The following is a 27,885-nucleotide window of genomic DNA, read 5'->3' as shown; positions in this document are numbered from 1 at the left end:
AGCATCTGTGTGGCTGCAGTATGTGGTAGTAGTAGTCATTACTACCTCAATGAATGGCACCGACCAGGAAATCATACTATTTGTTTTTCTGTGAACATTATAGTCTAGAAGAAAGAAACGAGACTTTGAATATATGGGTTGGTAGCAAACCTGTAGCTCGCATTGTATAGGAAATGTATGCACCAGCTAGAATAAAACAGATTTCACATTAGCACAGCATTGTTTAGAAGGCAACCGCAAGTAATCTGTACTACTGAAATACTGCACTGAGGCCACAGAGAGAGACAACGTGTACTTTGACACCTTTGAATATTGTAAATTAAAGGTAAAGGCTAGAAGTCCACCCAGAACTACTACTGTACGACCACTACTGTATACCGGCTCTGCAAGAATATTTAAAGAAAAGTCAATTAATCCTTTCCCTTTTGACATCCATCCTCTGCTGTTCAGATATAATTTGTACTGAAATGAAATGTCGTGTGGTTAGGGCCTCCCGTCGGGTAGGCCGGTCGCCTGGTGCAAGTCTTTTGAGTTGATGCCACTTCGGCGACTTGCGTGTCGATGGGCATGAGATGATGATGCTAGGACAACACAACACCCAGTCCCTAAGAGGAGAAAATCTCCGACCCACCCGGTAATCGAAACCAGGCCCCTTGACATGACAGTCCGTCTCGCTCACCACTTTTTTTTTGTTTTTGATCTCATTTTGTTCGGTGTTGTTCGTTCTATTTATTCAGAGCGGACGTCCCATGACGCTTTTTCAAGTTCATTGTTGATTCATTAACTCAGTTTCTTTTTTATTACAGAGGGCAGATAACCCTCTGACCGAACACGCTGAGCTACCCTGCCGGCAGCACTCAGCTATCGGGGCGGACTAAAATTCCATGCTTAAAAAGTACGAAAATTATTGGAACAATGTTGACTATCTTTTATGAAGTCAATAATGGCCTATTGTCAATATCGTGTATGGAAAAATTTTACTTGTATATTTAATCTGTTATGTATTCACCCATTGTCAATATTGTATAGTGATAACATATTTAACCAGTGATCTATTAAATATTAAATCAATAGTGTCTTATGTTATCCCTGAATGTTTCTGGTGAATATTGTAGGAGCACGATGTAATACAACGTAATTACTTTGATGGCTGTAAATGCTTTGTGTCACAGTACACCAAAAAACATAAACAACATTTTTGAAATAGTAACACTAGAAAATGAGCTTATAATACGAAACCATCCTCATGTAAAATAATAAATTGTAAAATATATGCAAAAACTGTGTTTCCTGGTCTCAAGTGATTTAAATTGATAGTTAAAGATTACTCGTTTACGATCTATCAAGGAGCTCAGAATGTCTTTCAGGCGATATCCTATAGCGTACCTCTTGTAGAATGATGCTGCCTGTGCAACAAATGACGAAAGCAACTGATATTGTTACGAACTGCTGTTAAAATAATTGAAACTGTTGCCTGGACCGAGACTCGAATCCGGACATTTTGCCAACAGGGTGCAACAAACTTTATCCGATCTCTGCGGATATACGTAAGACGTGTTCGGATAGCAGGCTGCGTCAGGCAAAAATTCGTTGTAGATACCCCGTCTGCCAACAGTTTTCGATTGATACAAATGTTCTCCCAGAATTTAAAGAATAAAAACAGTCTTGATCGCAACTTTTTATTTTTATTACAGCGACCGGTTTAGATTCTATTTAAGAACCATCTTTAGACTCCAGAAGGGTGGGTGGACTCTGTAGAGCAAGCTACACCGGCCCTCGACGCTGGAATAAGTGCTGGAATAACTTGATTCACAGTTAATCGCGCCATTAGATTAACACAGTTGGCACAACATTTGTGGTTCTCATTATTGTATAATGAAAGTAACTTATTTTCCTTCACAGTTAATTCCTCATATTCTACCTCGGCATTGACGGAAAGTCCTAGGGACGACGTAGTCGCTATTTGATCTCAACCGACAAGCTATTGTTTTAATAAATTCACTTGGTGTTCCAGAAGTCGGTACGTAGCTATCAATAATATGCACGGGGATGATCGCGTAGCTCGCAAGTTCTCAATCTTAATGCAGTAGTGTTACCTTTTTCTAGTGTCATGTGAGTAACGATAGCAACTGGTGTGGTCAAGTGCTCCCTTTACATGCAAATGTGTTGAACAGTAAATACAAATTCTTTTACCTTAATTACACCCAGAGGTAACCGTGGAATTCTCAGCTCTCCTTATCTTTTACTTATAGACCAACTTGTTAAACGCAACAGGCAAAATTAAAATTCTAAAACTTCATATCTGAAATAAATGACAAGACGAATTCCAGTAAGCATTGTACATACTTCTAGTTGTAATGATTAAGTGATTTAGTTCTATTCAGGATTTAGTACGACATTATACATGTTGTTGATATTGTTGGTATAGCATGACATTAAAACCAAATGAGGACAAATCCTTCAAATTTTAAAAGAAACTTTGTTGTCATGTCTTTGTAGGAGAAATTCTTTTTAAACTTAATTTGTTGCCAAAATAATGCTGTATAAGAAGCTGTAATTGTAAGGTAATCTGTTACATCATGCTCTCTAAAAACGTTTGATCTCGGATGGTAGGAGACTTCAGTCTCCCGGAGTTTAGATGATTCATCAGAGCAAAGTAGGAGTAGGTTGCATCATTACATGAGAAATATACCACATAGTTAATCAATCTGCTCAGACGGAAGTTGTGGATTACATATTCCTTATTTATACCGTACATAGGCATATACTACTGTATACTGAATACTACCAAAACGAGCAGTTTGAAAAAACATGGAATAATAGATGATGCTACGTGTATTATGGGAGGCATGGGTTGTTTTTCTGCATTTCTTTAACACGGAAGATTTGCGCATTACGTTGGCGACGTATCGATAAGTTACACTACTGCCAATTACAATTGCTACACCAAGAAGAAATGCAGATGATAAACGGGTATTCATTGGACAAATATATTATACTAGAACTGACATGTGATTACATTTTCACGCAATTTGGGTGCACAGATGCTGAGAAATCAGTACCCAGAACAATCACCTCTGGCCGTAATAACGGCTTGATACGCCTGGGCATTGAGTCAAACAGAAAATTAATTGTTGGTAAGGCGGGTGCCAGGTTGAGATTCATTGGGAGAGTCCTTAGAAAATATAGTCCATCAACAAAGGAGGTGGCTTTCAAAACACTCGTTCGACCTATACTTCAGTATTGCTCATCAGTGTGGGATCCGTACCAGGTCGGGTTGACGGAGGAGATAGAGAAGATCCAAAGAAGAGCGGCGCGTTTCGTCTCAGGGTTATTTCGTAAGCGTGATAGCGTTACAGAGATGTTTAGCAAACTCAAGTGACAGACTCTGCTAGAGAGGCGCTCTGCATCGCAGTTTAGCTTGCTGGCCAGGTTTGGAGAGGGTGCGTTTCTGGATGAGGTATCGAATATATTGCTTCCCCCTACTTATACCTTCCAAGAAGATCACTAATATAAAGTTAGAGAGATTCGAGCGCGCAAGGAGGCTTTCCGACAATTGTACTTCCCGCGAACCATACGCGAATGGAACAGGAAAGGGAGGTAACGACAGTGGCACGTAAAGTGCCCTCCGCCACACACCGTTGGATGGCTTGAGGAGTATAAATGTAGATGTAGATGTATATGTAGTTTGGATGGCGTGTACAGGTACAGCTGCCCATACAGCTTCAACACGATTCCACAGTTCATCAAGAGTAGTGACTGGCGTATTGTGACGACACAGTTGCTCGGCCACCATTGACCAGACGTTTTCAATTGGTGAGAGATCTGAAGAATGTGCTGGCCAGGGCAGCAATCGAACATTTTCTGTATCCAGATAGGCCCTTACAGGACCTGCAACATGCGGTCGTCCATTATCCTGCTGAAATGTAGGGTTTTACAGGGATCGAATGAAGGGTAGAGCCACGGATCGTAACACATATGAAATGTAACGTCCACTGTTCAAAGTGCCGTCAATGCGAACAAGAGGCTACTGAGACGTGCAAACCAATGGCACCCCATACCATCACATCTACATCTACATCTACATTTATACTCCGCAAGCCACCCAACGGTGTGTGGCGGAGGGCACTTTACGTGCCACTGTCATTACCTCCCTTTCCTGCTCCAGTCGCGTATGGTTCGCGGGAAGAACGACTGTCTGAAAGCCTCCGTGCGCGCTCTAATCTCTCTAATTTTACATTCGTGATCTCCTCGGGAGGTATAAGTAGGGGGAAGCAATATATTCGATACCTCATCCAGAAACGCACCCTCTCGAAACCTGGCGAGCAAGCTACACCGCGATGCAGAGCGCCTCTCTTGCAGAGTCTGCCACTTGAGTTTGTTAAACATCTCCGTAACGCTATCACGGTTACCAAATAACCCTGTGACGAAACGCGCCGCTCTTCTTTGGATCTTCTCCATCTCCATCTCCATCTCCATCACTCCGGGTGATACGCCAATATGGCGATGACGAATACGCGCTTCCAATGTGCGTTCACCGCGATGTCGCCAAACACGGATGCTACCATCATGATGCTGTAGACAGAACCTGGATTCATCCGAAAAAATGACGTTTTGTCATTCGTGCACCCAGGTTCGTCGTTGAGTGCACCATCGCAGGCGCTCCTGTCTGTGATGCAGCCATGGTGTCATAGCTGATAGTCCATGCTGCTGCAAACGTCGTCGAACTGTTCGTGCAGATGGTTGTTGTCTTGCAAACGTCCCCATCTATTGACTCAGGGATCGAGACGTGGCTGCACGATGCGTTACAGCCATGCGGATAAGATGCCTGTCATCTCGACTGCTAGTGGTACGAGGTCGTTGGGATCCAGCACGACGTTCCGTATTACCCTTCTGAACCCACCTATTCCATATTCTGCTAACAGTCATTGGATCTTGGCCAACGTGAGCAGCAATGTCGCGATACGATAAACCGCAATCGCGATAGGCTACAATCCGACCTTTATCAAAGTCGGAAACGTGATGGTACGCATTTCTCCTCCTTACACGAGGTATCACAACAACGTTTCACCAGGCAACGCTGGTCAACTGCTGTGTATGAGAAACTGCTTTGTGTATGAGAAATCGGTTGGAAACTTTCCTCATGTCGGCACGTTATGTGAATGCTCTGAAAAGCTAATCATTTGCATATGACAGCATCTTCTTCCAGTCGGTTAAATTTCGCGTCTGTAGAACGTCATCTTCGTGGTATAGTAGTTTTAATGGTCAGTAGTGTACTTATAAAAACTTGGTGTTTTATAATTCAAGTCGTCTTAATTGTAAGATGTCAAGTTTATCAGAGACAAGCTTATTATCAGGTGTGCCCCAGGGAAGTGTGACAGGACCGCTCTTATTCTCTACATATACAGGGTGTCCCAGCTATCTTGTCCACCCAAAATATCTCTGGAACAATAACAGCTATTGGAAAACGACTTTCACCGGTATCAATGTAGGGCTGGGGCCCATGAATGTACATATTTGGAAACATTCTAAAACGAAAGTATATGTGCTTTTAACACAAACTTATGTTTTTTGAAATGGAACTCCTATATTTTTTCTTCAGCAATCCATAGCATGACAAAGCACATACACAATGGCGTTGATTGCATCGCAATATTCACATCCCGAGATATTAAGACGCGAAGTTGACGCTTGAAACACCCGACATGCGCTGCTAGCGCACGTCCTGAGGCTCAGGCGTGAACCCCATGCTGCCCGTAATCGCGATGTGATTGACATGCGTAATCACACTTCCATACTTATCAAGAGGTCCGAAACGAATAATACGGTCTGCTGCCATCCTGCATTAACGTCTTACATTCCAGCAGGTATTTATCCCATAGGCTAGGAGTGATGCGGTTTCTGTAACATATCTGTGTACCGCAACGTTAGTTACAAAGTTAACTTCGCTTATCGTTAATCCGTTACTAAAAATGTAATGCCGTTCAACGTTAAAACTTTACTTTACTGTAGATCTAGCGCAAGTGAGAATCATTCACTCGTAATAGTAAATTCATGTTGATGGTTTTAGTGAAACGAGCAAATGCACTAAAAGTTTTACCGTTGGTTAGGTAAAAATGTTTTAATTTGGGAAGTTCAGGTAGGACGTAGAAGATGAATGTAAACATGTTTAACCAATTAGTTTTATTATCACATAATTATCAATGTTATGTTTATCTATTGCGTTAAATGACAAATTGTTGCAAACAAATGTTTCTTAACATTACTGTTTAAAATGGCCCTTTGTAGAAACTTCCACTGTGATACCAGCACTACATACTAAACATAGCGTTCACATCTCATGCTCAAAGTGATGCCCATTGGCTTGCATACATAGGGTCACTCTGCGAATGAAGGATGCCCTACTTCGTGCTTGTTGGTTCTGTTTGTAAACAGCATCCTTCACTGCTCCCCAAAGAAAATAATCCAGCTGTGTAAGGTCCGGAGATCGGGCAGGCCACCGAACTGGGCCACCTCGTCCAATCCACCTACCAGGGAACTTACGGTTCAGAAGTCGTCGAGCTCATAAGGCATTATGTGCAGGGCATCCGTCATGCTGATACCACATGAGCATTCTCCGGTTCAGAGGTACGGTGTCCAAGAGAACAGGAAGATTGAGTCGTATAAATCTGGAGTATTGTCTGCCATTTTGGATGTCATTTATAAAGAAAGGTCCGATAATGATATCTCCAATAATCCCACACCAAACATTAACTTTGCACGGACGTTGATGCTCTACCTGGCGGAGCCATTTTGGATTGTCTGCGGACCAATAATGCATATTCCTCATATTGACAATTCCTTTGTTGGAGAATGATGCCTCGTCGGTAAAGAGAACATCTGCAAAAAAATTTGGATTAGTCAGAAGTTTTTGCTGAGCCCACCGACATAATGTTACCCTATTTCCATGAAGATCCTGGTGTAAATGAGCATGGTAAGGATGAAATTTATGACGTTTAAGAATACGCTGTGCACTTGATTTCGACACACTAACTTCACGTTCAATTTGACGTGTGCTGATTTGAGGATTCACAGCTATGGCAGTGAGCACAGCAACTTCAGCACGTTCATCTGTGCGTGTTCTAGGACGATGTCGAGGTCTTGGATTTAAGCTTCCCATTTCACGTAGACGAGATGTGAGACGACCAAACATCCGGCGCGAAGGCGATGTCTTGTCAGGGAATCGTCTTCTGTACAGTCGTTCTGCCTGAACAGCATTTCGTTCACCTACAACAGGGTACAGTACAGGTATGTAGAGTATTTAGAAAACAGACATATTAACTTAATAATCATAATGTTCGCTAACAGTACTATCAACAAACAAGCAATCTCATAAGGTATTTCCCGTCAACGTACATTCTCCATAGATCAGCAGCATTTCTCCCATATCTTCATGTGTGTACATTATACTGTACAGTATAATGTACACAGTAGGTTCCACAACACAACGTTTATTCACAATGTGTACTACCTCCGTGCCGTCACTAGATTACTCTCATGCACGACTACACTGGCAAGCGGTGTACTGGACGCCAAAGCAACAACAAATGGGATGCTCAAAGGGTTGTGGAGTACAGGAGTTTGCATGTGTCGCAAATCATAAACAAGGCGAAGTGGTAACTATGGCAGTAGTGGGAACTACGTTGGACACTTGACTAGGTAGAGCCAGGCCCTGCGCGACAGGCACAATGGGTCATATAACGCATTAGAAAAACCTTATTTTGGGTGTGCAGGATAAATAAGACAACCTGACGGGTGTACACCGATCGGTACTGATTCATATTGTGTACGTAGATACGTAAAACGTGCAAGAGGGAAACCATTATGTACCTCAGAGAGCTGATGGCAGCAGACCGTATTATTCGTTTCGGACCTCTTGATAAGTATGGAGGTGTGATTACACATGTCAATCACATCGCGATTACGGGCAGCATGGGGTTCACGCCTGAGCCTCAGGACGTGCGCTAGCAGCGCATGTCGGGTGTTCCAAGCGTCAACTTCGCGTCTCAATATCACAGGATTTAATGGGAATATTGCGATGTAATCAACGCCATTGTGTATGTGCTTTGTCATGATATGGATTGCTGAAGAAAAAATATAGGAGTTCCATTTCAAAAAACATAAGTTTGTGTTAAAAAACACATATGCTTTCGTTTTAGAATGTTTCCAAATATGTACATTCATGGGCCCCAGCCCTACATTGATACCGGTGAAAGTCGTTTTCCAATAGCTGTTATTGTTCCAGAGATATTTTGGGTGGACAAGATAGCTGGGACACCCTGTATATAAAATCTGATTTGAAGGATGAACAGCAGTCTGCGACTGTTTCATGACGACGCTTTGGTGTACAGGAAGATGTCATCACTGACTGAATGTGGGAGGATACAAGGTGACTTACTGTTAGACAAAATTTCTAATTGGTGTGATGAATGCTAGCCTTCTCCAAATGTAGAAAAATGTAAGTTAACCCAGATGAGTAGGAAAAATGTCTGAATAATGCTCGACTACAGGAGTAGCAGTGTACCGCTTGGTACAATCAGTTCGATTAAATATGTAGCCATAGTGACATGAAATGGAAGGAGCACGTAGGTACAATAGTAGGGAAGGCGAATGGTCGCCTACAGTTTACTGGAACAACTTTATAAAAGTGTGGCTGATGTGTGAAGTAAACCATGTATATAACACTAGTGCGACCTGTTCTTGAGTACTGCTTGAGTGTTTGGGATCCCCACCAGGTAGGATTAGAAGAAGGCATAGAAGAAATTCAGAAGAGAGCTAAAAGAATTGTTACCGGTAGGTTCGATCAACGAGCTAGTATTAAGGACATCCCTTGGGAACTTAAATGGGAGTACCCGGAGAGAAGGCGATTGACTCTTTTCACGGAACGCTACTGAGAAAATTTAGGGAACTGGCATTTGAAACTGACTGCCGCCAACGTACAGTTCGCGAAATATGTATGTAGATGTAGATGAAGGTGAAATTTATACGCTGCATAATTGTAAGTTTTATTTATAACAAACGTCAATGAAATACAATTGTCTATTCAGACACATTATGCCAGCAGATACTATACATTGCATAGTAACAGAATGTTGGATTTTCCATTAATATGACATTTATTAAACTAACAAATGATGTAAGTCCTTTGTGCATAAATAATGTGCTACTGAAAGCTATGTCGCTCATTGCGAGAGCTTGTTGATGTACCTTTTTGGGGCTCCATATCTCAATAGGTAAAAACGAAACCCATTCTGGGTCACGCTGTTTTGAGTCTGTCTGTATATCTGTCTGTCTGTGTGTCCGACTGTTAAAACCACTCTTTCTAATGAACAGGCGCAGGTATCTAGTTGAAATTTATGTCACATACTAAGCTCTACTGCCCCTAGACGATGCGAAAAACTTAGCCCTTCAAGTCAGTTTAATGAAACAAAACCGCAATTTACGTCACGTATCTCGACACCCGCAAACTCGTTCATCAAAACTAATTGGTTGTTTACCATTGACTCCCAATCCTAAATCTGGAAAGAACCCCCGTTTCACAGTACAAGTAAATCAGAAAATTTCAGAATTGTTATTTATTTATTTAATTAGCGTGTGGCTCATAACATCACAGTAAAAATTACAGAAACAACACGATTTAAAACAAAAATCACATATGTATAAACAGAACAATAAATAACAGTTTGTATATAAGGACACCACCAATTGTAAATTTACACTCACAGAAGAGCAATCACAAGCAGACGTCCAGCTTAGATAATAAATAGTCGATTGCCTCTTGGGTCGCCATTAGGAAATCCTGTGGGTCACTCTCGTATGCCCTTAGTGGGCATTCCTGCACGATGTGTTTGTCCGTCTGTCTCTCAGCGCCACAGTCGCAAGCGGCCGAAGGAAGTTTACCCCATCTGTGTAAGGAGTCGGCGCATCTCCCACAGTTGGTTCTGATGCGATTAAGAGTGCACCCTGGGTAACGCTAAATGAACTAGCACAACTGGCGGCAGACCGAACGAAGAAGTCCTGCCCCACATCACAGTGAAACAGAACGACAGACAAAGCGCTATGCAATTCAGAATTGTTAATTTGTAATTATATCACCTACAAAATATTCTTACTTTGCTGTATGTTTTACGCCTGTCTGTCTGTCCGTCCGTCTGTTAAGACTGCTTTTTCCCAGGTTCGGTCACAATTATCAAGTTGTAATTTATGCCACCTAAAATCTACGGTCCCTTTCCTATGTAAAACATTAAAGCTACTAAATCAATGTGAACGAAAGATACGACTATATGTGTCACATATCTCATTTATGAAAACTAAGACCAGACATGTCGAACCTCATGGTTTAGTGGTAAAGCATGTGGCTGAAAACCATAAAGTCGCAACACCAAACAATAATTAATGTAGAGTGATGTAATTTCGGGAATACATTTATCTAGGTAATATATGTAAGTGGATAAAATAGCGGGATCACAGCTTAACTTAAGCGCAAAGTAAGCCACTGCAAATGTAAAATTCTGATGCATTAATAATCGGCGTACCCATCAAAAATGGCTCTGAGCACTATGGGACTCAACATCTTAGGTCATAAGTCCCCTAGAACTTAGAACTACTTAAACCCAACTAACCTAAGGACATCACACACACCCATGCCCGAAGCAGGATTTGAACCTGCGACCGTAGCAGTCCCGCGGTTCCGGAATGCAGCGCCAGAACCGCTAGACCACCGCGGCCGGCCCATCAGAATGTTGAATGAAGCCTGCAAATGTGCATATATTGTGTTGTACAGCAACCGGATATCAGTTTGTGGGATGGAGTTCGATATCTGTAGCACCTGAGTGGTCAATATAGGGACGGTTAATGCTGTTTGGTCATGACGCTGGAGTTGTCGTCTGCACACTTACTCTATTGGAGAGAGATCTGATGACCGAGCAAGCCAGGGCAACATGTCAGCACTCTGTACAGTACACTTGGTTACAACAGGCGAGCGTTATTCTGCCGGACAACACCATTTGGAATGAGGGCGGCACAGCACAGCAGATCGAATCACAAGATCGATACAAATTTGCAGTCAGGGTGCGTGGTGCGTGGGGTAATCACGAGAGTGTTCCTGCTGTCAAACGAAATCACAACCCAGACCATAACTCCAGCTGTAAGTCCAGTGTATCTAACACAAACATATTCGTTGATGGCCTTCATCTGGCCTCTTTCTAACCAAAACACGGTCAACAATGCCACCGAGGCAGAACCAGCTCTCATCAGAAAACACAACAGACCTCCACCGTGCCCTCCAGTGAGCTCTCGCTTGACACCACTGAAGTCGCAGATGATGGTGATTTGGGGTCGATGCACTCCACGCTACAGGGCGTCTGACTCGGAGCTGTCCTCGAAGTAGCCAATTTGCAACAGTTCTTTGTGTCACTGTAACGCCAACTGCTGCTGAAACTGCTGCACCAGAGCCATATCTCGAACACGATGGTCTTCCCTCTCCGTAGCGCCACAGTCTGGAATCCGGTCGTCTTGCGACCGTATGTTCTCGTGACCATTGCTGCATCATGGACAGTGGCTACGTTCTTGCCATGTCTTTTTGCAATATAGAAGAAGGAACATCCAGCTTCTCGTAGCCCTATTACACGACCTCAGTGGGTTGTTGATAATAACGTCTTAGTCGACTTAAAGGCATTGTTGACTAACATCAACTCACCACGTTCAGTCTCAAAGCTAACTAACGCCCACGTACGTCACCGCGTGTATTTAAAGCAAACCCGATTTGTATCCTCATAGACGCGCTGCTAGCGCCACTCTTACGCGACTGGCGCGAAATCTGAATAGACATCATCTTTCAGATGTAGAAAGAGACTACCAACTTTCGCTTATGTCGCCCAACTCCTTCATGGTGTTGCAATTTTTTTCCGTCAGTGTATTATCTGACAAAGAAACATATAAATTGCCACACTACTGTACTCTAGCCTAATGGTTGACATTATTTTATTAGCTGAATGTTTTCACAGGCAGTGTAATTCTCTGGATACAGATTTACGACATTAGTAATTATTTATCTACTTAAGTTCCACTTCTAAATCAAAAGTATCTCACAAACGTGTGAAGAACAAGCGGACATTATATTCTTACTTTCACATAATTACACGGAAACAGGTGACGAACACGATTCTTAGACCTTCATTTGCGAGGATTGTCTTTGACAAGGGTCTGCAGCATGATAAAGTACGTTTCCATGTGATATATCCTCCACTTTGCATATTTAAATGACATTTTCTTGTCCTTTAAACCACCAGGAAGCAACAGCGACATCAAGGGGAGTTAAAAAATTTAAAAAGCTCGATCGTACTAAACAAATTTAATTATAAATTGGTGATTACCAGTTCCGGTTAATTAACGACGTTCCTCAGATCATGCTTACATAGAAACTTGTAATTCTAAACAGTGTTGGCCACACCACCATCGTTGCAAAGTGTAACATGTCAATAGTAAAAATGTTTAAGTCTTCTGATGGTTTTACACGTTAATAGCCATGCTTTGACCAACGTTTTGCTACTGACTTGTTCCATATGGTAACGGTGATGTGGTCAGAATTGTACTTGGGTATCGATTTCTTAGTCTGCATGATGTGAGTTGCATTTAGCAACGATTGCGTTGTGTCAGACACTGTAGACACATATTGATTTTTACCAAGCTTGATTTTGAAAATTGTTGTTAATAAATCACAATAGACAGCCAGTAAACTGTAATTTAATTTTTCCTCGCGATCAAGACTAACTAAATGTAATACAAGTGACTCACTATTTTTAATATTTCCTTCAACCGGGTGTAGTTTCGAAACAGTGAGTTTCATAAAATTAAAAACTAGTTTTATTTACTATAATGCTGATTCTTTTTCCACAGTAGAAGAAGTTTTTCTGCATTTAACAGCTATGGGTTATTAATATCAAATAGTCTCTTAATATTTAACTCTACCTAACTACGAGTACGTACCGTACGTCGAGGTGATGGATAAGGGGAAACATTTTCTGAAAGAGATCAGGTATTTTCATGTCGATCTTCAAAGTATTAGCATTGGGAAAATGTTATTTTACCTATTATATGGTGGCTGAGATGCATGGATATGGTTAGAAACGTGAGTCCACTTGCAATGAGGACATTTACAATAAATCTCGAAGGGCTAAGTTGGCAAGATGTCTACAATACAGACCACTTGTAGGACAAACATAATACGTTCCTCTGACCTTAATAACAAACCAATTTGAATAATTAATGGCACTAGAATATAATGCGGGAGGAAACAGGACTTGTATCATAACATGGAGGACAGTCATAACCTGTTAACAGAATTTTAGCACAGACAATACTGAAAAATCCTGGGGAACGTCATCACACACGGTAAAACAATGCCTTACACCGAGAGAACAGAAAGCTCTGAAAACAAAATTAAAACTATAAGGTCAGCTCTAAAACGGGTATCAGGGCCGATTATGGATGCTCAACGTATTACACCACTCTTATGTGTGAATGAAATGGCCAGTAATACACAAGTGTTATACGACGTGTTTAATGATCAATTCTTGTAGATAATCGGCAAATGAAAACAATATTTTTTGGTATAGTTAAGTATGCAGAGCTCCTGAAAGCTGGTGTTACTTCACATACAGCTATAACACACAAGCAAGGGTGCAACTGAATCAAATGTTACATCATTAGAGAGTAAAGATTCCAATGGGTATGATGAAATTTCAGATAGGATTATGGAGATTCGACGCATCTTACGTCTGTGCTCAGTCTCGTGAGCAATGTGTTCTTCAGGCGTGGTTAATTTCTTAACAGAGTGAAATCCCCTCAATAAAAAGCATGAAATTGATAAAGTAGACACGCTACGGTCGCAGGTTCGAATCCTGCCTCGGGCATAGATGTGTGTGATGTCCTTAGGTTGGTTAGGTTTAATTAGTTCTGAGTTCTAGGCGACTCATGACCTCAGAAGTTAAGTCGCATAGTGCTCAGAGCCATTTGATAAGGTAGACAATTACTGGCGAGTTTCTTTGCTATCACTGTTTCCAGATGTTTTGAGAAAGCAACTGATAGGAAGGTAGTGGCAGTATCAATACACATCGTCTGGTGTCAGACCGTCTGTAGGAATGGAGTAACCACAGAATAGACACAATTTATTCTCTTGTGTGTGAGTCACTAGCAAGGCTACTGGAAAAGATAAAAATGTTAAGCCTAAGTACTTTCTTTCCTTTAACAAAAGCGTTTGCTTGTGTGGATCACACAACACCGATGCATAAGTTGAAGAATTATGGGATGAAAAGGAAAGAGCTCAAGAATAGTTTATATCTATAAACAGGGATCATAAAATAATCCACGAAACAGTGTCTGTGATAGGATGTACAGCGGCAATTCAGAGCAGTCGTAAAGATCCCTTTGTAAGATAAAAACATGTAATACAGTTTAATAGTGACCTGTGACAGTGACATTTAAGAATAATTTTTCAAGCCATCACACTGTTCCCAGTATTTCAGTATGTGAAGAAACTGGTTCTAAGAGATCTACACTCATGCTCATAAATTAAGGATAAAGCTGATACATGGCGAAACAACGCTTTGGTGGGCTTTTGCGGGTTTAAATCACCTCGGGGTATGACCATGCGGTGCATTTGACCTGCGGTCGTCGCACGGTGGCGCTGGCAGCAGTGCAGATACGCAGAGGTGTGTTGGTGCATGTCAGAGTACGCTGTAGCGAGTAAGTGTGCAGACGTATTCAGACGTGCTAATGGTGACTGTATATTGAAACTGGCTCAAAGAACACATATTGATCACGTTATGAGGGTAGAATACTAGGGCGACTGGAGGCTGGTCAAACACAGCAGGTGTACACCTACATCTACATCTACATCTACATCCATACTCCGCAAGCCACCTGACGATGTGTGGCGATGGGTACTTTGAGTACGTCTATCGGTTCTCCCTTCTATTCCAGTCTCGTATTGTTCGTGGAAAGAAAGATTGTCGGTATTCCTCTGTGTGGCCTCTAATTTCTCTGATTTTATCCTATGGTCTCTTCGCGAGATATACGTAGGAGGGAGCAATATACTGCTTGGCCCCTCAGTAAAGGTATGTTCTCGAAACTTCAACAAAAGCCCGTACCGAGCTACTGAGCGTCTCTCTTGCAGAGTCTTCCACTGGAGTTTATGTATCATCTCCGTATCGCTTTCGCGATTACTAAATGATCCTGTAACGAAGCGCGCTGCTCTCCGTTGGATCTTCTCTATCTCCTCTGTCAACCCTATCTGGTACGGATCCCACATTGGTGAGCAATATTCAAGCAGTGGGCGAACAAGTGTACTGTAACCTACTTCCTTTGTTTTCGGATTGCATTTCCTTAGGATTCTTCCAATGAATCTCAGCCTGGCATCTGCTTTACCGACGATCAACGTTATTTGATCATTCCATTTTAAATCATTCCTAGCGCCTACTCCCAGATAATTGATGGAATTAACTGCTTCCAGTTGCTGACCTGCTATATTGTAGCTAAATGATAAAGGATCTTTCTTTCTACTTATTCGCAACACATTACACTTGTCTACATTGACATTCAATTGCCATTCCCTGCCCCGTGTGTCAATTCGTTGCAGATCCTCCTACATTTCAGTAAAATTTTCCATTGTTACAACCTCTCGATATACTACAGTATCATCCGCAAAAAGCCTCAGTGAAATTCCGATGTTATCCACATGGTCATTTATATATATTGTGAACAGCAGCGGTCCTACGACACTCCCCTGCGGCACACCTGAAATCACTCTTACTTCGGAAGACTTCTCTCCATTAAGAATGACATGCTGTGTATTGTTATCTAGGAACTCTTCAATCCAGTCACAAAATTTGTCTGATAGCCCATGTGCTCTTACTTTGTTCATTAAACGAATGTGGGAAACTATCGAACGCCTTGCGGAAGCCAAGAAACAAGGCATCTACCTGGGAACCCGTGTCTATGGCCCTCTGAGACTCGTAGACAAATAATGCGAGCTGCGTTTCACACGATCGTCTTTTTCGAAACCCATGCTGATTCCTACAGAGTAGATTTCTAGTCTCTAGAAAAGTCATCATACTCGAACAAAATACGTGTTCCTAAATTCTACAACTGATCGACGTTAGAGATATAGGTATATAGTTCTGCACATCTGTTCGACGTCCCTTCTTGTAAACGCTGGGGACGGGGGGGGGGGGGGATGACCTGTACCCTTTTCCAATCCTTTGGAACGCTACGCTCTTCTAGAAAACTATGGTACACCGTTGCAAGAAGGGGGGCAAGTTCCTTCGGGTACTCTGTGTAAAATCGAACTGGTACCCCATCGGGTCCAGCGGCTTTTCCTCTTTTGAGCGATTTTAAATGTTTTTCTATCCCTCTGTTATCTATTTCGTTACCTACCATTTTGTCATCTGTGCGACAATCTAGAGAAGGAACTACAGTGCAGTCTTCCTCTGTGAAGCAGCTTTGGAAAAAGACATTTAGTATTTCGGCCTTTAGTCCGTCATCCTCTGTTTCAGTACCATTTTCGTCACAGAGTGTCTGGACATTTTGTTTTGATCCATCTACCGCTTTGACATAAGACCAAAATTTCTTAGGATTTTCTGTCCGAGTCAGTACATAGAACTGTACTTTAGAATTCATTCAACGCCTCTCGCATAGCCTTCTGACACTACATTTCGCTTCGCGTAATTTTGGTTTGTCTGTAAGGCTTTGGCTATGTTTATGTTTGCTGTGAAGTTCCCTTTGCTTCCGAAGCAGTTTTCTAACTCGGTTGTTGTACCACTGTGGCTCTTTTCCATCTCTTACCATTGATTGGCTCATACTCATCTAATGCATATTGGACGATGGTTTTGAACTTTGTCGACTGATCCTCAACAGTATCTGTACTTGAGACAAAACTTTTGTGTTTAGCCGTCAAGTCGCTTTTGCCAAACAGAAAAATCTTCCTACCTTTTTAATATTTCTATTTACGGCTGAAATCATCGATGCAGTAACCTCTTTATGATCGCTGATTCCCTGTTCTGCGTTAACTGTTTCAAATAATTCGGGTCTGTTTGTCACCAGAAGATCTAATATGTTATCGCCACGAGTCGGTTCTCTGTTTAACTGCTCAAGGTAGTTTTCAGATAATGTACTTAAAAAAATTCACTGGATTCTTTGTCCCTGGCCCCCCTTATAAACGTTTGAGTCTCCCAGTCTATATCCGGCAAATTAAAATCTCCACCCAGAACTATAACATGGTTGGGGAATCTACTCTAAATATCCAAATTTTCCTTCAGGTGCTCTGCCACAACAGTTGCTGAGCCTGGGGGGCCTACAAAGACATCCAATTACCATATTTGGGCCTGCTTTAATTGTGACCTTCACCCAAATTATTTCACATTTCGCATCTCCGTCAATTTCCTTCGATACTATTGCACTTTTTATCGCTGTAAACACGCCTCCCCCTTCACCGTCCAACCTGTCTCGGCGGTATACATTCCAGTCTCAGTTTAGAATTTCATTACTGTTTACATCCGGTTTCAGCCAACTTTCTGTCCCTAGTACTATATGGGCATTGTGACCGTTTATTAATGAGAGCAGTTCTGGGACCTTTCTATAGACGCTCCTGCAGTTTACAATTACCACATTAATATTGTTATTCCCTGTTGCGTTTTGCCTACCACTACCTTGTCGCGTCGTAGGAGGCGTCTTGTCGGGCCTAGGGAGGTAATTCTCTAACCAAAAAACCCACATGTGCACTTCACACGTACTCCACTACCCTTGTATCCGCTTCTTGCGTGTAGTGCACGCCTGACCTATTCACCGGGACCCTACATTTCTCCACCCGATAGCGGAGGTCGAGAAATTTGCACCCCAGATCTCCGCAGAATCGTCTGAGCCTCTGTTTTAAGCCTTCCACTCGGCTCCAAACCAGAGGACCGCGATCGGTTCTCGGAACGATACTACAAATAGTTAGCCCAGATTCCACCCCGCGAGCGAGGCTTTCCGCCTTCACCAACTCCGCCAATCGCCTGTATGAACTGAGGATGACCTCTGAACCCAGACGGCAAGAGTCATTGGTGCCGACATGAGCAACAATTTGCAGTCAGGTGCACCCATTGCTCTCTATCGCCGTCGGCAGGGTCTCCATCACCCGCCTAACGTTGTAGCTCCCAATCACTAATAAACCCCTGCCCCGTGTACATGCTCGGACCTTGCTGAAGGAGCGGCCACATGTCCACTCACAGGCAGAGCGGCGATGCCACACGGCCAGCCTCCACATTGACCCTCGTGCGCCGCGAACGCCGCTGAACCCGCCACTCCCCTTGGGGAGAGGGTGGCCCAACCGCGCCCGGTACCCGCGAAGATGTCTCCCATCAGTGTCTGCAGACGGCCACTGAGTACTGCAGGTAGTCTTGCTCAGGACCTTACCGCAGCCACTGGAACAGTTGTCTCCAGACACACAGTCTACAAACGACTGAACAGACACGGTTTATTCGCCCGGAGACCTGCAAAGTGCATTCCACTGACCCCTGGTCACAGGAGAGCCCGTAAAGCCTGGTGTCAAGAACACAGTACATGGTCATTGGAACAGTGGTCCCAGGTTATGCTCACGGACGAGTCCAGGTATAGTCTGAACACTGATTCTCACCGGGTTTTCATCTGACGTGAACCAGGAACCAGATACCAACCCATTAATGTCCTTGAAAGGGACCTGTATGGAGGTCGTGGTTCAATGGTGTGGGGTTGGATTATGATTGGTGCACATACACCCCTGCATGTCTTTGACAGAGGAACTGTAACAGGTCAGGTGTATCGGGACGTCATTTTGCACCAGTAAGTCTGACTTTTCAGGGGTGCAGTGGGTCCCACCTTCCTCATGATGCACAGCCAAACTGAACTGCCATCGTGGAGGAGTACCTTGAAACAGAAAATATCAGGCGAATGGAGTGGCCTGCCTGTTCTCCAGACCTAAACCCCATCGAGTACGTCTGGGATGCTCTCGTTCGACGTATCGCTGCACATCTTCAAACTCCTAACACACTTCGGGAGCTCCGACAGGTACTGGTGCAAGAATGGGAGGCTACACCCCAGCAGCTGCTCGACTACATGATCCAGAGTATGGCAACCCGTAGTGCGGCCTCTGTACGTGTGCATGGTTATCATATCCCATATTGATGTCGGGGTACTAGCGCAGGAAACAGTGGCGTTTTGTAGCACATGTGTTTCGGGACGGTTTTCTCAACTTACCACCAATACCGTGGACTTACAGATCTGTGTCGTGTATGTTCCCTATGTGCCTATGCTATTAGCGCCAGTTTTATGTAATGCCACGTTTTGTGGAACGACATTCTGCAGTTATCCTTAATTTATGAGCATGAGTGTATTTTGCTGTGTTTTGACCATGAATTTGTCTGAACTTTAGACTTGAAAAAGATAACAAACTAAATTTTGATTATTTTAGACGCTCAAGCACCCATTTCTCCACTAAATTTACTGAAACCAACTGCATTAATATTTAGTAAGTAAATTCAAAATTATATGTAGTATGTTGTAAACAATAGCAGAACAAGCTGCAATATTCATCAGTTGTTATTATGAAAACGAAATAAATCTTCATTCGCTCTTGAGTATTCTGTAATGACGATGTATATAATATCAACTTAGTCATCATTGTTATACAGTTATCAAACTTAAATTTCTCACTAACGTCGTGCCTTATACCAACAGTGAAAGAGTAGCCTCACTAGGGGAGGTATCCAATAAGCAACACAACATTTTTTTTTTCTAGGACAATTTATTTTAGCTGAAAAAACACTTAATTTGTTGTGGGTTATCGTGGAGTGTTCCCGTTTCAAGCCCTATAGTTATATGAAGTTCAGATACATGGCGGTGCTATACGTAGCCTTCAAAATGGAGTCTGGGACGAAGGTGCGTTCCAAGCAGAGAGCGTCTTTTGGCGGATAACCATAAACTCACAGATATTCATAGACGCTTGTACAATGACTATAGAGACCTGGCAGTGAATAAAGGTATGGTGAGTCGTTGGGTGATGTTCTTGTCATCGGCACAAGTTCGCACAAATCTGTGCAATATCCCTCGTGCCAGCTGGCCGCACATTGTGACTCCGCAAATATTGGAAGGTGTTAATACACTCATTCTAGATGATCGACGTATCACAATCGAACGAAGGACCATCTGTGAGGAATTGCATATGCCTTACGACGCAGCATGAAGTTGGTTTGAGTGGTACCATGTGAGCATACAGGTTCTCCTAATAAAGTGATGTAAGGCCTTCGTACTGAAGAGAGGTATGTTGAAAAATAGTGTTTTGTATCCAAAAGAGTGGGCATTAAGGTGGTTGTTGGAATACTGAATGAAAATGACTTGGTTTCAAAGAAAAAGTGTTGCGTTACTTTTTGAACCTCCCTCATACTATTGGTATGTGCTACCTACGACATAGACGCTAGACGCCGCAGATCACACAATCTACTAGAATGAAATTTTCGCTCTACAGCGGAGTGTGCGCTGATATGAAAGATCCTGGCAGATTAAAACTGTGTGCCGGACCGAGACTCGAACTCGGGACCTTCGCCTTTCGCGGGCAAACATACGCGACAGCACCTATAATCAAAAGAGAAAGGTGAATGTCGTGAATGACTACAGCTAACCTGAAAGATCGACAATGTCAATACTAACGATGAAAATCTCTCAAAAAAATACATTTAACCGCAGAATAACATATGCTGCCCAAACTTCGTTACAAAACAAAATAAAATTGCATCTGAATGTTAAACTACACTGGAAGCCTTGACTGAGTGAGAGGTACTGAGAGCTTTACGTTGCAGCTTGTTTTTTCATGGCCAGTGCATTTGACGTCGACAAGAGCTACTCGGAGTGTAATGTTATTGAACTAGCTCCATAAATCCTGACATTGCAGTGGATTTATCCTCTTGCTTAATGTATTACTCGTCTGGATGTTGTATCATCCTCTGTCGAAGCAGATGTGGTCGTTGTCTGGTTGAATGCAATTGTTATTATAGAGATGGAAGTTTGTATTTCCACAACGAAAGTATCTGCAAATAAGGCGCTGCTACTAACGCCTACACTCCTGGAAATGGAAAAAAGAACACATTGACACCGGTGTGTCAGACCCACCATACTTGCTCCGGACACTGCGGGAGGGCTGTACAAGCAATGATCACACGCACGGCACAGCGGACACACCAGGAACCGCGGTGTTGGCCGTCGAATGGCGCTAGCTGCGCAGCATTTGTGCACCGCCGCCGTCAGTGTCAGCCAGTTTCCGTGGCATACGGAGCTCCATCGCAGTCTTTAACACTGGTAGCATGCCGCGACAGCGTGGACGTGAACCGTATGTGCAGTTGACGGACTTTGAGCGAGGGCGTATAGTGGGCATGTGGGAGGCCGGGTGGACGTACCGCCGAATTGCTCAACACGTGGGGCGTGAGGTCTCCACAGTACATCGATGTTGTCGCCAGTGGTCGGCGGAAGGTGCACGTGACCGTCGACCTGGGACCGGACCGCAGCGACGCACGGATGCACGCCAATACCGTAGGATCCTACGCAGTGCCGTATGGGACCGCATCCCCACTTCCCAGCAAATTAGGGACACTGTTGCTCCTGGGGTATCGGCGAGGACCATTCGCAACCGTCTCCATGAAGCTGGGCTACGGTCCCGCACACCGTTAGGCCGTCTTCCGCTCACGCCCCAACATCGTGCAGCCCGCCTCCAGTGGTGTCGCGACAGGCGTGAATGGAGGGACGAATGGAGACGTGTCGTCTTCAGCGATGAGAGTCGCTTCTGCCTTGGTGCCAATGATGGTCGTATGCGTGTTTGGCGCCGTGCAGGTGAGCGCCACAATCAGGACTGCATACGACCGAGGCACACAGGGCCAACACCCGGCATCATGGTGTGGGGAGCGATCTCCTACACTGGCCGTACACCACTGGTGATCGTCGAGGGGACACTGAATAGTGCACGGTACATCCAAACCGTCATCGAACCCATCGTTCTACCATTCCTAGACCGGCAAGGGAACTTGCTGTTCCAACAGGACAATGCACGTCCGCATGTATCCCGTGCCACCCAACGTGCTCTAGAAGGTGTAAGTCAACTACCCTGGCCAGCAAGATCTCCGGATCTGTCCCCCATTGAGCATGTTTGGGACTGGATGAAGCGTCGTCTCACGCGGTCTGCACGTCCAGCACGAACGCTGGTCCAACTGAGGCGCCAGGTGGAAATGGCATGGCAAGCCGTTCCACAGGACTACATCCAGCATCTCTACGATCGTCTCCATGGGAGAATAGCGGCCTGCATTGCTGCGAAAGGTGGATATACACTGTACTAGTGCCGACATTGTGCATGCTCTGTTGCCTGTTTCTATGTGCCTGTGGTTCTGTCAGTGTGATCATGTGATGTATCTGACCCCAGGAATGTGTCAATAAAGTTTCCCCTTCCTGGGACAATGAATTCACGGTGTTCTTATTTCAATTTCCAGGAGTGTATTACAAGGTTTTGAAACAGCGAAACCATAGTCCATCCACTTTTTACATGTATATCACGACCACATATACAGAATTCTACTTAGCAGTTTTACGTATTGTTAACAGTTTAAAACTTTCCACTGTGTTGGTTAATGTTTTATCCCACACGCTGAATTGAATTGGAGATAAAATAATAATGTTGATATACCTTGGTTTGCGCAATCAGGATGGCTGCAAACAAGTAGATTCTAGTAACGAAAATAACTGAAAATTTGCATGTGCGATGTCTGTTTATAGTACGCCACGAAGCTCGCAGTATTGAAACAGTCTAACATTATCTTACTTAATGTTCACATTAATATCTGATCCAAGATATGCCCAAAACCTAAGAAATCAATCATAATGTGCCATGTTTCTCTGTGTGACATGTTATTCTAGCATGTTACATGACGTATCTGTGCATATATATGCCACAGCTCTGACACTGATTGATCGCTGACTCCCTCTATTTGACTGCTACTATTGATATTGCTCTCGCATCACTGTTCTTCCAACAGTGCTACGTATTACATTTAGCTATACATCATACATTTAAGAACAACATTACAAAGAAAATGAAGTCGAAAGTTTTATGTATCCAGTTAACCATTGAGTAGTGGCGCCTGTGTATAAACTGAGGCAACCATAAATAACATTGTCTTGTACCGTTCCATTCCCGTTTTACAATTATGAGCCCTTAACTATTCTTCCATTATTGCTTCAACTAACACAGAGATAATCTGAGCTGTCATACGTCCAAGTAAGCAGCAGTAATATAAAATGAACAGCCAGCTGAGTTAGAAACAACCTACGATACGATCCATGCAAGAAAACGACCCAGACTCCGAGCTAGCAGCGTAATTCTGCAGTGAGGCAATTATCTACAAGATAATTAACAGTTGAATAAGTGGTTGTCTGAGATCTGACGCAACCACGCGGTTTAATTCTTTGATTAATTCATTACTGTGGGGTAACAACCGTATGCGGCAATATAGTGAAATAATGAATGTTTGTTTTATTATTGTTCAATGAAGCAGAGATTTAGCACGTATAATGGAAGGTTATTTTGTCTTTGTTTAATTAAAATGAAATTACAATTTGATTTTGCTCATAAATGTTTATCTTAGCAGCTGCTGTTCCTTACACGTGTATAAAGTACGCCAAAGTGCGCACGTGTCGTAAAAAATGGTACGCCTGCTTGAGGGTTCATAAGAGATTTCTGTATTATCATAATTAACGTAAAACATAGTTACAGTTCGTACTACAGAACAAAAAAATTTCTAAAGTATGAAATATATACATATGAGTTAAAAGGAACTGAGAGAAACAAGAAAAAAATAAAAGATTTAATCTTTCGAAATTAGGAGTAACTTCGCATGTCTAATTATGAAATTTTTTCGACACATAAAACTAGCTAGTGTTTTTAGTAGTATCAGTTCAAGTAATGAGAAATGAGGTTCATGATTTCAAACAGCAGTCATCAAATACATCATGGATTAATATTGATATTTATCTAATAATCAAAGCAGTGTCTAACAGAGTAACGGTGCTCTAGAATTCGACCAATGAAGAAAAAATCAATCTTACGTTCTCAGAATTAGCAATCAGAGATGTATTATATGGTGAAATTTTAAAAATCAAGCCAAACAGTTACAATACTTGAAACCATGACACCGAAGGTATATTTAGTTACTTTTTTATGCACAGTAGATATCACTTTTCATCACATATCTTCAGGTGCCCTTATAACTTGCCCATTATGCACATTTCATTTATGGCCCTATATCATTGGGCCCCCGTTATAGCGTTTTTTCAAATGTATTTTCATGTACTCAACAAAGTATTCCCTTACAAATTGTCATTGCGTGTATCTTTCTTATTTTGTATCACATCTCTCGGAAATTACTGCTCAAGAACGTTTTGTAACAACTCGTAAATGACTGCCAGATCTATAAATTAAATTTCTTGTTATCTTCCCACAATCTGACACTCTGCATTACCTTTATGTTTCATTACAAAATCAGTATTTGAATCCCCTAGACGATAAAATCCTACATACAAGAAGACATCTTTACATACCTCCGAAAATCAAGTGACCACTGTTGGAAGTACATCCACTACCTGGATCCCAACTCCTGTATTCAGTAACTGCCTGTCTCACTAAATTCACATTCTTTGTTTGTGCCACTCTTGCCGTATACAGCTTCAAAGCTATTGTAATTTTAAAGGCAAATTTCTTCTTCAATTGGGGGTAGACTAGACAGAACACACTTGGTTGTAGTACACACATCATCTGAAATGACCCTTATAATGTCCAAAAACGCTGATATTTCATTGTTGATCTATCTGCATTTTTCTCATTATCCTAACCAATACTATATCTCCCATATTAGTACCAACAGTTTTTATCTTATCATTATGTAATTTCTTTGTCTCCATTAGTGCAGTTTCCACCAATTCCCTCATTCTTTTCTTTTTCTCATCCCAGTTTAACTCATTTCTAGGGGGAAATATAATTTCTCCTCCACAAAACTTATGGATGTCTAACTCTTAATTAGTTCAGAGTAAAACCTTTTTCATCATGAATGAAACTATTCAGTACATACGCAATGTTCTCTACTATATCTCCCTATGTCATAAGGTTGCTGTTGCATTACTTGCAGAATTATTAGCCAATTTCCTGCATGTAGCGTCTGGAAGGATTTCCTGCCAGGTGATAAGTTGAAGTTTCTTTAACTGGTTGGCAAGATAACCCTTCCAATGTTTAACACGGAAATTGTGATTTTTATCAGAGAATATGGCTTTCAGTTTCCCAAATTTTACAAAATAGTCATTCTCTAGCTTAGTCAATACTTCTTTTCCAACCGCCTTCGGCAAAGCGAGGGACTTTATAAATGTAGAAAATATGTCCAAGACTACAAAAATACCGGAAAACCTTCATTTGCCATTAGAAAAGGTCCTTGGAAATCAGTTACTTCAAATTATTTGATCTGACACTTTGCATGGGAAGTCTGCACATTTGACATATATCACGTGTCATAATACAGTTACTCATCCTCTTCACTATGCTGTGAGAAATTAAAAACTCTCTTTGTTTCTTTACATACATTTTATCAACTAAATTTACAAAACCGAAATGAATATAATCGGTTATATCATCTATGTACACACTGGATCAACAAACCTCCCAAACTTCAAAAGTTTTATTGGCTCATCTAAACAATAATCCACCATATACCTTTTACTGCCGGCCGGGGTGGCCGAGCGGTTCTAGGCGCTACAGTCTGGAACCGCGTGACCGCTACGATCGCAGGTTCGAATACTGCCTCGGGCGTGGTGATGTGTGATGTCCTTAGGTTAGTTAGGTTTAAGTAGTGCTAAGTTCTAGGGGACTGATGACCTCAGAAGTTAAGTCCCATAGCGCTCAGAGCCATTTTTGAACCTTTTACTGCTAGCACACGTGGTCAAAAGGTAGAGTCATAACTTAGTAATCAAAATCTCCTCGATCTCGGATTCAAACCTGCCACTGCTTAAACTTTGAATAAAAAACATCAGCACCACAGGACAAGTGGCCTGCAACGCAAGAACTGTCACCATGATCTCTTCATTGAGAAAAGATTCCAGACTAGTCCCCAACTCAGGTCTCTGGGAGGGAACTGCTAAGAGAGATGTGATCATGAGAAAAAGAATGTGTAACCATTGAAAGGATAGCGTTCCAGGAGTTGATGCATGGAATGTCAGAAATTAGAATGTGATATAAAGGCTAGAAAATCTGAAAAGGGGAATGCTAAGGCTCAGTCTGTATATAGTGGGCTCAGCAAAGTGAAATGGAAAGAAGACAAGGATCTGTGCTCAGACGAGTAGAGGGTAATATCATCAGCAGAAGAAAGTGGTGTAATGGGGGTAGGATTCGTTATGAATAGGATGGTACGGCGGGGAGTGAGTCACTGTGAACAGTTCAGTAATAGGAATGTTCTCATCAGAATCGACATCAAACCGACATTGACAACTATTGTTCAGATAAATATGCTGATGTTGTAAATAGAAAATGAAGAGATAGAGAAAGCATATGAGGATATTGAACGCGTAATTAAATATGTAACAGGAGATGAAAATCCAATAATATGGGGGATTGAAATGCGGTTATAGGGGAACCAGCAGAAGAAAGGGTTGTGAGATAATATGAACTTGTTAGAGTGAATTAGAGAGGAGAAAGACTAATTGTGTTCTGGAATAAATTTCACATTGTGATCGCGAATACTGTGTCTGGTAAATACAGGAGAAAGAGATATACTTGGTAAAGGCCAAGAGACACAGGAAGATTTCAATTAGATTACATCATAGTAAGGCAGAGATTCCGAAATCAGATATTCGATTTGAAGTACCAAGGATGGCTACGGTCTCAGATCACAATTTAAAAATGGTGAAGGGAAGGCTGAGGTTCAAGAGACCAATCAGAAAGAATCAATGCACAAAGAAGTTTGATACGGATGTGCTAAGGAGATTGGCGGCATACCTCAAAATTTTTGGAAAAATATCATCCACACTCTCTCCCAGATGCAAGAGCCAACAAGTGCGAGAAGTTTCGGACAATCAGCTTAATAGCTCATGCATCGAAGTTACTGAAAATAATAATATACTCAAGAATGGAAAAGAAAATTGAGAATCTGTTTGAAGACGATCAGTTTGGCTTTACAAAAGGCAAAGCACCACAAAGGCAGTTCCGACATTGTGGTTGATAATTGAAGTAACAATGAAAAGAAACAACGACATTATTCATGAAACCTGCGAATCTGGAAAAAACATTCAAAGTGTAAAATGGTGCAGGATGTTCGAAATTCTGAGGAAAGTATGGGTAAGCTGCAGGGGAAGACAGGTAATGTGCTATGTGTACAAGAAACAAGAGGAAGCCATTAGAGTGAAAAACAAAGAACGAAGTGCACAGATTAGAAAGGGTGTAAGACAGGGATGTAGTCTTTCACCCTTGCTCTTCTATCTGTATCTCGAAGGAACAGTTACAGAAATAAAAGAAAAGCTCAATAGTGGTATTAAAATTGAAGATGACAGGATATCAGTGTTAAGATTCGTTGATGACTTTGGTATACCCAGCGAAATTGAAGAAATTACAGGATCGCTTTAATGCAATGAACAGTGTAATGAGTACAGATTAGGGATTAAGAATAGACCAAAGGAAGACGAAAGTAATGAGAAATAGTAGAAATGGGAACAGTGGGCAAATTAGCATCAGAATTGGAGATCATGAAGTAGTTGAAGGTAAGG

Source organism: Schistocerca nitens, chromosome 5, assembly GCF_023898315.1.
Source record: "Schistocerca nitens isolate TAMUIC-IGC-003100 chromosome 5, iqSchNite1.1, whole genome shotgun sequence".
Taxonomy (NCBI): Eukaryota; Metazoa; Arthropoda; class Insecta; order Orthoptera; family Acrididae; genus Schistocerca; species Schistocerca nitens.
The sequence above is the reverse complement of the archived record's forward strand: the minus strand, read 5'-3'. Positions refer to the sequence as shown.